Source organism: Lepisma saccharinum, unplaced genomic scaffold, assembly GCF_977018435.1.
Source record: "Lepisma saccharinum unplaced genomic scaffold, izLepSacc3.1 HAP1_SCAFFOLD_8, whole genome shotgun sequence".
Taxonomy (NCBI): Eukaryota; Metazoa; Arthropoda; class Insecta; order Zygentoma; family Lepismatidae; genus Lepisma; species Lepisma saccharinum.
The window spans coordinates 246,389-258,664 of record NW_028142894.1 but is presented as its reverse complement, the minus strand read 5'-3'; positions in this window follow the sequence as shown (position 1 = coordinate 258,664).

Here is a 12,276-nt window from a genome sequence, read left to right as displayed (position 1 = left end):
TTTCACGCAGGGTCGTCACAAAGGAATGGATTGCTTTTACCTAGCTCAAACGTTTTCCAAAATTCCAAAACAGTTAGTACGCGACAACGCTAATTTCATATGTTTGTTTCGTCAAGATCACACCAACCTCAAGCACGCGTACGATGACTACGTAGGCGGAGACATGAACTACAATCAATTTTCGGAACGCTGCTGCTCTTCTTGCTGGAACAGTGACGATTTCGGTTTCGCGACGATCGACATGACAAGGAAACCCAACGATGGAAAATACAGAAACAAAATCAACAACTTTCTAAACGTTGCAACGTTGTGAAAAACGACGTGTATAAATAACGTTATGACGAAACGAAAAATCGAAGACGAAAATCTCAAGTTGCGAAAATACCTCGCGAGACGCTTCAAAGGTTGGAAATCCGAGAATCGCGGATTCTACGAAGAGAAGAAACGTCAAGATCAACCTGTGATCGATGCCATCAGCGATCTAGGTAAAGAAATTAAAGGTGTCACGGAACAAAATAAAAATTTGATCAACGAAATCGTACCACTTGCAGCTAAAAGTTACACTGTACCCACGCCCATTTCGAGCATTCCTTCGACGCCGTTCGAACTGAAGGACGTACCACGACGTCAAGCCATAAGCAGCACTTCTTCGGATAAAATCGAGTTGGGACCTTTGGCACGAGACTACCTGAGCACGGGGAAATTCGACAAGGATGAAGTGTTCGGATTGTATCCGAGCATGGAAACCAACGAAGGCGGCGGCGTGGTTTGGAAGATTGGGAAATCGAAAGTCACCTTCGAAGGCAACGACATTAAAGTTAATTTAGGCGATAAGAATAGTTGAAACAGGTATCCGGGTACGGTGGGACTGTGGGAACTCGGTGCCAAAAAGCAGCCGAAGGATTACACCGAAGAAGATTACCAGAGTTACAAGGAAATTCTGATCATGACGGATGCCTTGTACCAGAACAACGACGCCTCGCAGAATAGGGTGAAATCGAGCAGCGGCGAAAAATACAGGAATCTCATCAAACCGATATGGAACCAGGTCAAAACAGGCAGCGGCGTCAAACTCTACAACACCCTGCCCAAAGAGTTTGTGTGGGTGGACGACGTGCGCAAGCTCATAGACAGGTTGTTGGTTATTGCAGGAGAGGAGAATGCAGGCAATCGTAATTTCTACAACGAGAAGGTTGGCATCGTGGACATGATCAGCACCAAACTTTCCAATTTCATCGTGAACGACGACAAGGGCATGGGGTACCTCATCAAAATCATCAACACGCTGCCTCCGAGATTCTGGAACGTAGCCGAAGGAAAGGGACTCGTGAACGACATCATCAACAAGTTACCTTTCGAGATGCATCTACCTGGCTACCAGTACTGCGGACCGGGTACCAAACTCGAGAAAAGATTGGAGAGAGGAGACAAGGGTGTGAATCCGTTGGACGCTGCATGCAAAGATCACGACATCGCTTACAACACCACGCAGACGGATCTGGATGCACGTCACGAAGCAGACAGAAAGTTAGAGCACGCAGCTTTCGAAAGATTCGTCAGCAGAGACGCTTCGCTGGGAGAAAGAGTTGCCGCACTGGGCACCACCATCGCCATGAGCACAAAACAAAAACTTGGGTGGGGTATATAAATAACATACAAGGACCGTCTTCGGGACATCAGTGGCATGAGGTGCGGCGATCTCGACACTCTTCTTTCGGCTGCAGGGGAAAAATTAAACAAGAGAATGGACGAACTGCACGATGCGAGGCAGGGGAGAAGACGATATACTGATGATTGGCGTAAGTCCAAACAGGAAACTGAAGAAATCATCACGCACATCATCGCGTTTTCCGAAGCACAAACTTTCTTCCTCTGTTAAAAAAAATCTTCGATACAAATCGTGAAAAAAAAAATATATATAAATAACACACATCGTGAAAAAAAGTATATATAAATAACACACACTGAAATTTCTTTGATATGACGACTGAAAAAATGAGTGACCTCCAAGCATTAAAACAAATGCTAAATTTGTCAGTCGAATATGTAAAAATTCAGGAATTGGAAGTCGACAAACCTTACACGATAACTTCCGGTTCAATCGTTTCTACCCAGTATGGTCCCAAGGTGCGTCTGTTGCTCAACGCACAATACAGTCTATTTTTACCAGATCGATACGCTAACATGTTATCCGACGAGAAGCTATCTATTTTAATCGAGAACAAAACTCGAATCGTGTACAAGGGGACAAAGGAACTTCTTGGTAACAAAACAAAGCACGTAATAGAATTTGTGTAACGGGGCTGTGAGGAGTATATAAAATAACATCCCTTGAAAAAAAAAATTACACGAAACAAAAAAAAATCTCAGAACATTTATATATAAATAACATACTGTGAAAAAAAATTACACAAAACAAAAAAATCTCAGAACAATTTATATATATATAAATAACATACCGTGAAAAAAAACAACATGAAGCCCAAGGGTGTCGTGTACCAGATACCATATTCGAATCTAAAAAATCTAGGTGCCCTGGATGGGTTACTCACCAAGAAACAACGCGAGAAAAAACGTTCTTGCTTGACGAAAGGACATGGAATGAAATTACTTCTCAGCACTCCACAATTGAGACGCTTGCAGCGTTCGCGGAAACAGCAAAAGATCGGAGGTTTCATATTCAGCATCCCGGCCATCCTGGCAGCATTGGGGGCTGTTGGAAGTTTGGCCGGCGGAAGCGCCGCCATCGCGAAAACCGTCATCGACTCGAAGAAGAACAAGGCAGAATTGGAAGAACAGAAACGTCACAACCTGGCCATGGAGAAGAAAGGGGGGAAGGGCGTGATGAAAAAGTTTAAAAAAAAGAAACAGCAGCACTCACCAACCGAGACATTGAATCTCTGATCGAACCGTTACGAATCAAACACTTCAGAGGAGTTTTCATGTCCGACTCGTTACCTTCGACCGTTAAAGGAAGAGAATGCGGCATAGTCAACTTGGACAGTCAAGAAAATCCAGGCACGCATTGGATATGTTACCACAAAAATGATAACAATAACAAAGCATTCGTTTTCGATTCTTTCGGAGGCATTCCACCTACAAATTTAGTCTATTATCTGAAAACGAACAAAACTTCTATATACTACAACGACGAACGCATTCAAGATTTCGGAGACGTGAACTGCGGTCATCTCTGCCTCTCCGTGCTCGCGTTTCTCTCTAAAATAAATAAGCCTACGATCGAAGATTTCCAGAAAGCATTGTGGAACCTCAAACACAATGGGCGTGTTCCATCTCACGAGCGAATCTTCGATCTTGAAACTCACGCTGCACGACGACATCGTCTATCCTAAATCCGTGGCTCTGCGTGCATTCTACAGCATGTACCTCATACCTAACGTCACGCAGCACAACAACAAAATTAGCGTCGGAAGCGAACACGTCGTCGTCACTCCAGGTAAATACAATCTTTCCACTTTGCAAGCTCAGTTACCCAAAGGCACGTACTTTTCTCAAAATTCTGTCACGCACAGAGTGGAAATCCTATCGGCGACGGAGACCGTGGACCTGGGCACCATGGGAGAACTTTTAGGTTTCGAGAACGACACAAAACTCGAAGCTGGCATCAAGCACACGGCAGCAAACATTCCTAAATTCTTGGCAATTGAGACTCTGAACGTACACTGCAACGTGGCGGAAGGCATGATCACGAAATCTTCGGACGGATTGTTAGGAAGTCACAAGCAGACGGGGATCATCGCCACGTTCAAACCAAGTTCCGAATTCATGGAACCGATCATCTACACACCCTCTTCGCCGATCTATTTTCCAGTATGTCGCAACCGCATAGACGACATAGAGTTGGTGGTGACGAACGAGAAAGGAGACGTGGTGGATTTCGCAGGTGCAACGACCACTGCCATCGTGGAGATCAACATATAATAAATAACACGCATAGTGAAAATGGAACAAATCGAAAGTTACGAGTTGCAATCTTTTCCTCCCAACCGTCGCACGTTCGCCAATTTGAACGAAGCGAACAGGGAGATCGAATACGACGTGGACGTAGGCGACGGGTTTGTTCATCCTCACAGAGCGGACCTCTACCTTCAATTCGACGTGGTGAAGAAGGAAAGCAGAGACGCGTTTCCGCCCAATGCAAATTTGAAACTCGTGGACAACTTCGTGCCTCACCTGTTCTCGCAGGTGGAGGTGAGGAAACACAACACCGTCATAGACAGAATAGATTATCCAGGCATCACGTCGACGGCAGTGGGAACATTGAAATTATCCAAAACGGACGCAGCGTACTATCAAGCGGGAGGATTCGAAGCCGGGACCAAAATATCGACGACAAGTCACACGGTGCTCTTTCCCATTCGTCTGCTGCCGGGATTCTTCTCGGACTACAAGGAGATCATGTGGAAGGGGGGATTGCGCGTCACTTTTCGAAGAGCGGCCAACGACAACGACGCACTGATGCGATACACCAACTTGAACGCCGACGGCACGCCGATAGCCAACACATTACCCGAAGCAGCCAAGTGCGTCATCCGGAGCATGGAATTGAGAATGCCGATCGTGGAATATGAAACGAACTACGCCCTCAAGTACAAAGCGGAGATCTTGAAGAGTCCGCAGGTGCCGATTCACTTTCACGGTTACCAGTGCGTGCAGAAGTTGGCGTCGGGAAGTCACATGGAATTCGACGTGACGACGCAGTTCAACAAAATACAGTTCGACATGCCAGATTTCGTCGTGGTGCTCTTTCAGACCGGGAGGGACAAGAATCAAGAAAAAAATTCCAGCAAGTTCGACGACTGCAAGATCAAGAACGTTTATCTGAAGAATGGACGCAACGAAGTGTTCCCGCGCGAGAATTACAACCTCGACATGACCAAAGACGATTACCTCAAACTTTACGAAGCTTACACCTCTTTCAAACGCGTGACCGAGGGAAACGTGGACATGTACTACACGCCCAGCGAATTCATAACCCACAGACCCATGTCCGTCATCAATACCACGAAGAGGAGGCAGGTGGTGGTCAACGATCGCACCAACATCAAGGTCGTCTGCGAGTTCAACGGTCCGTTGCCCGAGGACACCGTATGCAGTGTCATCCTGATCGCCGAGAAGTCCTTCGTCCACAACGTGAAGAACAAGAGGGTCACAGAGCAGTTTTAACAAGTTTTTAACATTTTTTCTTGCACAATAAGAAATTTTTGTACTAGCACAATCAGTTTCAATAGCACAATACGAAAATTTCACTAGTTCAAGATCAGTTACAATATCAATTTCATCAGTTATCAGTTACAATATCTTTTTTCTCATCAGTTTTTGCACTATAGCACGAGACAATCAGAATTTTTGCACAAAAATTTTGTTGTTGTGGTTTTTACATGAGAAAATTAACAATAAAATTCTTTTTTTTATCGTTTCAGATGCTGTCGAACATCAAAAAAACACATACACATACACACACACTAGAAAAAATAAGCATGCAACTTTATTTGTAACACACACACATACATTCTCCATCTTCATCAAAAAAATATTATAATAAACAAAATTATTATTATCTATCTCACAATAAAACTCTATATCCAAAATATTACAACATCAAATAACACTAGAGTCGTTAGTACACGTTGCATGCATTACGGAGGTCCTCTGTAGGATTTCATGGAAGTTTGGGGAAAAAAAAACACGTGAAACTCTACAGAGGTGTGGTTATCTACAACCGCAGCCGTTAGAGCCTTTTACTTTTTTGGTTGGGCACCACGCACCCTGGCGAGGTTGTAGGGGGCAGGAATCCAAAAAAACAACAATTGTTATTTGTTTGTTTGCGTCACAATACGAAAATAATAAGAGGCGCCAGCGCGCGCACATGTGTGTGTGGCACATCGTGTTTCCCCCGAGAGAGGTTTACAAAAATCACAATAGGTCTCTCTCTCTTTATCTTACAGCAACGTTGGCATCTCTATTTTTTTAGTTCTTGTAGGTGGGTTGCCAACACACTCTAGTTAATAATGCTACATATTATACACACACACGCACACACATACTGTGTTGCCATCCATCCATCCCTCTCTCTTTTACGGCAGTATATATTTGTTGCCGGCTCTCCTTGCCCAGTGTGTGTAGGTTGGCAAAAATTGCTTTATGCACTGTAAGGCAAGCCTGAAGCAAACTTGCCAGCTCTTTGCTTTAGGTTAGGTTACACCAAAAAAAAAAGCTGTAGGTAGGTGTTGGCAGCGCTGTCGGTTGTTTAACTCTTCCCCCCTCTCTCTCTCTCCTCTCTCTTTTTTTTGTAAAAAGCTATGGCAAAAATACCAGTAGGTTGGCAAATTGCTTTATGCACTGTAAGGCAAGCCTCAAGCAAGGTTGCCAGCTCCTTGCTTTAGGTTAGATTAGACCAAGATAAAAACCTTGGTAATTTTTTCGAGTAAGGTGTTGGCAACGCTGCAAGACAAGCCTCAAGCAGTGTTGCCAGCTCCTTGCTTTAGGTTAGGTTAGACCAAGATAAAAACCTTGGTAATTTTTTCGAGTAAGATGTTGGCAACACTGCGAGAAAATGGGGCTCATGCCTTACGAGAGAAATCCATTAAGGCGAGCCCCACCGAGCCCCATTTTCGGGCGCAGAACCGGGCCACCTGCACTACTCTTGGCAGATGTATAGTGGGGCCCAAATGAAGAAATACGTGTTTTTTTGTTTCGGCAAAAAATTTGTTCTAGGGGGCAACCTCCTCTGAAATGTCAAGATGAGGACAAATTGAAGTGGGGATCTGACCCCTGTGTTCCCCTCCGATTTCCATGAAACGTGGCAGGTGTATAGAGGGGCCCAAAGGAAGAATTACATGTTTTTTTTTGTTTCAGCTAAAAACTGTTTTAGGGGGCAAAATCCCCTCAAATGTCAAGATGAGGACTTATTGAAGTAAGAATCTGACCCCTGTGTCCTCATCCGATTTTCATGAAACTTGGCAGGTGTATAGAGAGGCCCTATGCCCCCTGTTTCTTCCTATGCCATATTTACGTAGTTTCGGGGTCAGATCCCCACTTCAATTTCTCCTCATCTTGACATTTGAGGGTTGGGGCCTCTATACACCTGCCAAGTTTCGTGGAAATCGGAGGGGGAGACTTAAGACCTCCCTTGTAAGTGTATTAATTAATTACAAATCGCGCACGCGCGCACACACACTATATATATATATATATGTGTGTATGTATATTATATATATATATATATATTAGCAGGTAACAATAGGCCTATGTTATAAGCACATTCTTACTTTCCAAAGAAGCGCATGTGGGATGGCAAAACGGATCCGGATCCGGATCCAAAAGTACTGGATCCGGATCCGACAGTTTTGGATCCGGATCCGAAAGTACCGGATCCGGATCCGGATCCGGATCCGGATCTGAAAATTCCGGATCCGAAAAATTTTAGGATCCGGAACTAACCGGATCCGGATTTCGGATCCGCCAGGATCCGGATCTGGCCATCCCGCAACACTTTTGACTTTCAATGGAATCATTACTACCCAGAAGTGTCCGTTACTGTACAACCCTAAACTGATGTTGCGTCACATTTTGTTGGTATGTCGAATAAGAAACTCTCATAACATGTCGCAATAAAACAAGTGGCTTCACAAAACTGAGGTAGAGGCGAACACGCCATTATTCTGCACTGTTATCTCAAGAGTCCGATATTAGCAACAGAGGGAGACATTTCTTAGTCACAAGAAATGTTTTCAATTCACTCTTATAAAAAGTATATGGTGTCGTCTTGGCAGAACGAACTGACCTGACTACAAAAGCACAAGAAGCTAACTGTCTCGATTATTGCGATCATACGGTCTAGTTTTATTATTGTGTGTAGTTTTACCAACTAATCTTGAAAGAAACAGTTTGGATCGACGTATACACGGAACATTTCCAACCAATGACAGCACAAAACATGTCGCTACTAATACACAGCGACTTAGTGCAACAAAACAAGCCTACGAGCGCAAAATGAACAATCTCTATTTTATGGTGGTATTTTAAGACTTTAGACTTTAATGTCGTTGGAAAGGTGTAGAGTTCTTAACAATAAAAATACTAATAAATAATATGAATGTGAAACATGCAAGTGTAAAGTAAAGTGCATTACAGCGTTGCATGGATGTAGTTGTAAGGGGCCACATATTATATCTCACTTAATGTCCCACTATTTTGGAACATTTCTTGATTTAGGGCAGTTATTTGGAAAATATTGTCCGTCGACGAAGCTGCTATGCCTGCAGTCATCTGTAGAAGACACAGAAAATTTCAGTCCGGATACGAGTGCATCAGCTCAATCTATGGCGTAAACTCGTTCCGACTTTTGTAATTGTTAATCGGCCCAGATTTGAAAGCACCACTGATGCAAGGCCTCTTGTTGAGTGAGCGTGTCATCCGTTTCTTTTCCTACCTCCTATTTTTTGATGGCGGACCTCACGCAAAAAGTGCATAATTTTAAAGAGTGGGAAGTTGCATGAACGTTTACTATACAGGGTGTCGCAAAACTCTTTCAACAACGCTTGGGAGCTGGTAGATATATTAAAAACAAGTAACTTTTCCCTATAAAGTTTACCTCGAAAGCGCTTAGTTTCTGTGCTATAAGCGCTTAAAGTCTATCCTGTACGTATGCAACCCAACACAGCAAACGCTTGCCCTGACATAACTAGCAGGGGCGCGTGGCAGGGTTACCACTAGCGTTCCTCGTTAAGAGAGACGACTTAAAAACAACAACTTGGGAGTCTTGCCTGAGCAAAATCGAAAACATTAATGATACTTGCGATGTTGTAAGAAGGATTCACAGTATTTATAAACTGACCAAAACAAATAATGGGCAGACCGAAATTCAAGATTACTCATTCTAAAATATCTTCATAATTGATTGATTGATTTTGTTTATTTTAATTCGCTTTTCTGCCACCTTTGGCTAATCGCGAAGATGAGGATGATATGATGAAATAACAAATGACACCAATGTCTAGACCAGGATTTAAACCCGAGACACCTGGCGCCGTAGCGAGCTGTGCTAACCACATCACCACGGAATGTTTCGTACATCATGCAATATCAACAATTGCAAGGGACACGTGATATAGGGGAAATCCACGAACGAACAAACGTAAGCATGATGTGTGTGCTGCCTCGTTTCGAACACGCAGACTGAAATGTAGAAATTTTCAGCGAAAAATTCAGGCTCGACCAGGACTCGAACCCGGGTTATTACAATTTATTTGAAAATTATTCCTATCTGTAATAGCGTTATTGCTAATCGTGTTTGTCTCATAAGGAAATAATTGCGAGGCTCTTTTAATTTAATGATTGATTGATTCATTGCTTGATTGACTTGCTTTATTTTACTTAGCTGTTTGTGCCACTTTTGGCCAATATACGAAGATGGTGATGAGTGATGATATGATTAAATTGATGAATGTACACTCACAAACATACATGCCCAAGCCGGGATTCGAACCCAAGACCCCTAGCTTATTTTAGAAAACAGTGGCAACCTATAAATTTTACCGACAACTGATATGCATGTAAGAAAAATTATGTGTTTCAAAAATTGGTATCAAGAAAATTCCAACGATTATTTGCAATACTAGGAACATGCGAATTAAAAACTTTCTCTCCCCCTCTCTCTCTCTCTCTCTCTCTTTCTCTCTCTCTCTATCTCTCTCTTTCTCCCCACTCAAACTGGTTAATCTTGAATGCTCTATTAAAGAAGTTGTAGGAAGAAATTAATATTTCACTGAAAGGAATTACATTGAGTTCGGTGCATACTTACTGCCTGTACTAGTTTGTTCTGCACTTCACGATATCGTTTGATATTGGTACATCAAGAGAAATCCTCGTAATTTACACTCTTTTCATGTGTGCGAATTAGTTTTCTCATTTTGTGTCTTTGCTTAGCATTCTTATCATGGAACGTGAAAAAAAAAATAAACAAAAGGAAACCATTGAGTACACGTCATAAATTGTACATATTTATCATTCATTGTAGCAACTTGATATCAACATTGAAATGTAAGATAAATATTTTCGGAAGGCACCAAAATGTCAACTTTTAGTTCACCCTGGAAACAACGTTTTGTAGCAAACGAGCGAGATTCTGACATCTAGATGAATTTCCGGAATAATTCGTGTGAATTTATATTATTCTCATTGTACGTAATTTTCCTACACTTTCGGGCAAATAGTAAATACGAGGACATAAGATTCAGTGACATTTTTGTCCAGGTCGAAACTCGTGTCCGGAACATTCGGTAGAGAGGGATCATGTGTTGATCACTAAACGTACTCAGTCACCGAAATGGTTCAAGAATATTCATCTGCCGGAGATTTTTGTTTCTTTTCAGCCTGCTTTTTATAACGAACTCGATTTGCAATAGCGCTAGTTCAGTTTATTTCTAATAAATAAATTGTAATAACATTACAGTCTGCGTGTTTGAAACGAGGCAGCAAACACATCATGCTTACATTTGTTCGTTCGTGGATTTCCCCTATATCACGTGTCCCTTGCAATTGTTGATATTGCTTGATATACGAAACACTCCGTGGTGATGTGGTTAGCACAGCTCGCTACGGCGCCAGGTGTCTCGGGTTTAAATCCTGGTCTAGACATTGGTGTCATTTGTTATTTCATCATATCATCCTCATCTTCGCGATTAGCCAAAGGTGGCAGAAAAGCGAATTAAAATAAACAAAATCAATTAATCAATTATGGAGATATTTTAGAATGAGTAATCTTGAATTTCAGTCTGCCCATTATTTGTTTTGGTCAGTTTATAAATACTGTGAATCCTTCTTAGTTCTTAAATTCTTATTTATATTTTATTGCTCGAACCAATTAACATTGCTCAAACAATTACATTACATTTACATGTAAATGTAACGTAATCGTCTATTTCGAGTGTTTTGGTCGATTTGTAGTACCTGAAAAGTTTCAAAAGATGAACAGAATAGTGTGTTAACTAACTGCTACGATCCTAGCTGGAGTTCAATACCAATTCAGGATAACAAAACTGTTGGAAAACAAACTTTGTATCGAAACTTTCCAGGATTTATCCATGCTCTTAAGCCGCGTTTACACCGGGGTTGCTCACACATGTTACCAGCAAATGTCGTTAATATTTCGAAAAACGCTTGTGAATTTCTTATCAACATCTCATGTTTTCAACAGATTTCCCGTGTTGGAAACAGAAATGTTGTTGTCCACTAGAAGTCGGTACAGATCAAAGGGCACTTTCCCTACAATTAGCTCCTGTCCGCAGTGAATCTTCGGTCTTCTCTGTTTCGACAAAATGACACATGCTGCCACAGAGAGTACAACGTCCTCCACGGTCGGCATCTTGCAGCCAAAATGTTAACAAAAGTTATTAACAAAAGTAAAGTGAAAGAAGTGTTACGGCTACCAACATTTTGACAACATCTGTTGTTAACCGTGTTGGTAACAAAAGGTTGATAACGTTTGCAGGTAACATTCGGTGTAAACGCGCCTTTATCCATCCCGTCCCCCTTTCTCCGTAACGGTTGCCATTTAGCAGACACTCTTTATTCCTCGAACCCCTACACATGTAGAATCTTCTGTGGCTAAAATTTATACACGCACGTTGCATAACTGCACTGTCGTGGTTTTTGAGAAAAGAATTGTTGTAGGAAGGACGTTAAAATTCAAGTGATGAGAGTATTGATCGAGGCAGAAACTGTAGTTGAACCTGAGACGCTTTCTTATACTGTAGTTAGGCCTAGTGGCCGTAGCGGTTAAAAATTTGGGTGATTTGTTAATTACAAAGAAAAAATGTTTTTCGTACTTTTGTAAAGCGCCGAGATCATGCTTTTTTTTACTAGCAAATGTCTGTGTTCCTTGTAACTATTCTTTTCTATTCAAACGTACGTAGTTGTGGAGCAAAAAACTGTGCATGATGACTAATTGCGACTTAAATATAGGGAGAAATGCAGAGCTCATCCTCATATATTCGCGATTAGTCAAGAGTGACAGAAAAGAAAAGTGAACTACATCAAAACAATCAATAATGTCCAATTACCATCCTTTTCTCCGTTATTTAGTTAACGATACGATAAGCAGTCTCAAGGTCATGTTTCATGATGCCGGGGAAAAGATATTCAGCTTCTGAAATGTCACTTAAACACGTGGGTAATAGAATTCAAAACTATACGCTCTCCTATCCCTTCCCCTCACACACATATGCAACCGCAGACTAATTTATTTGGGAG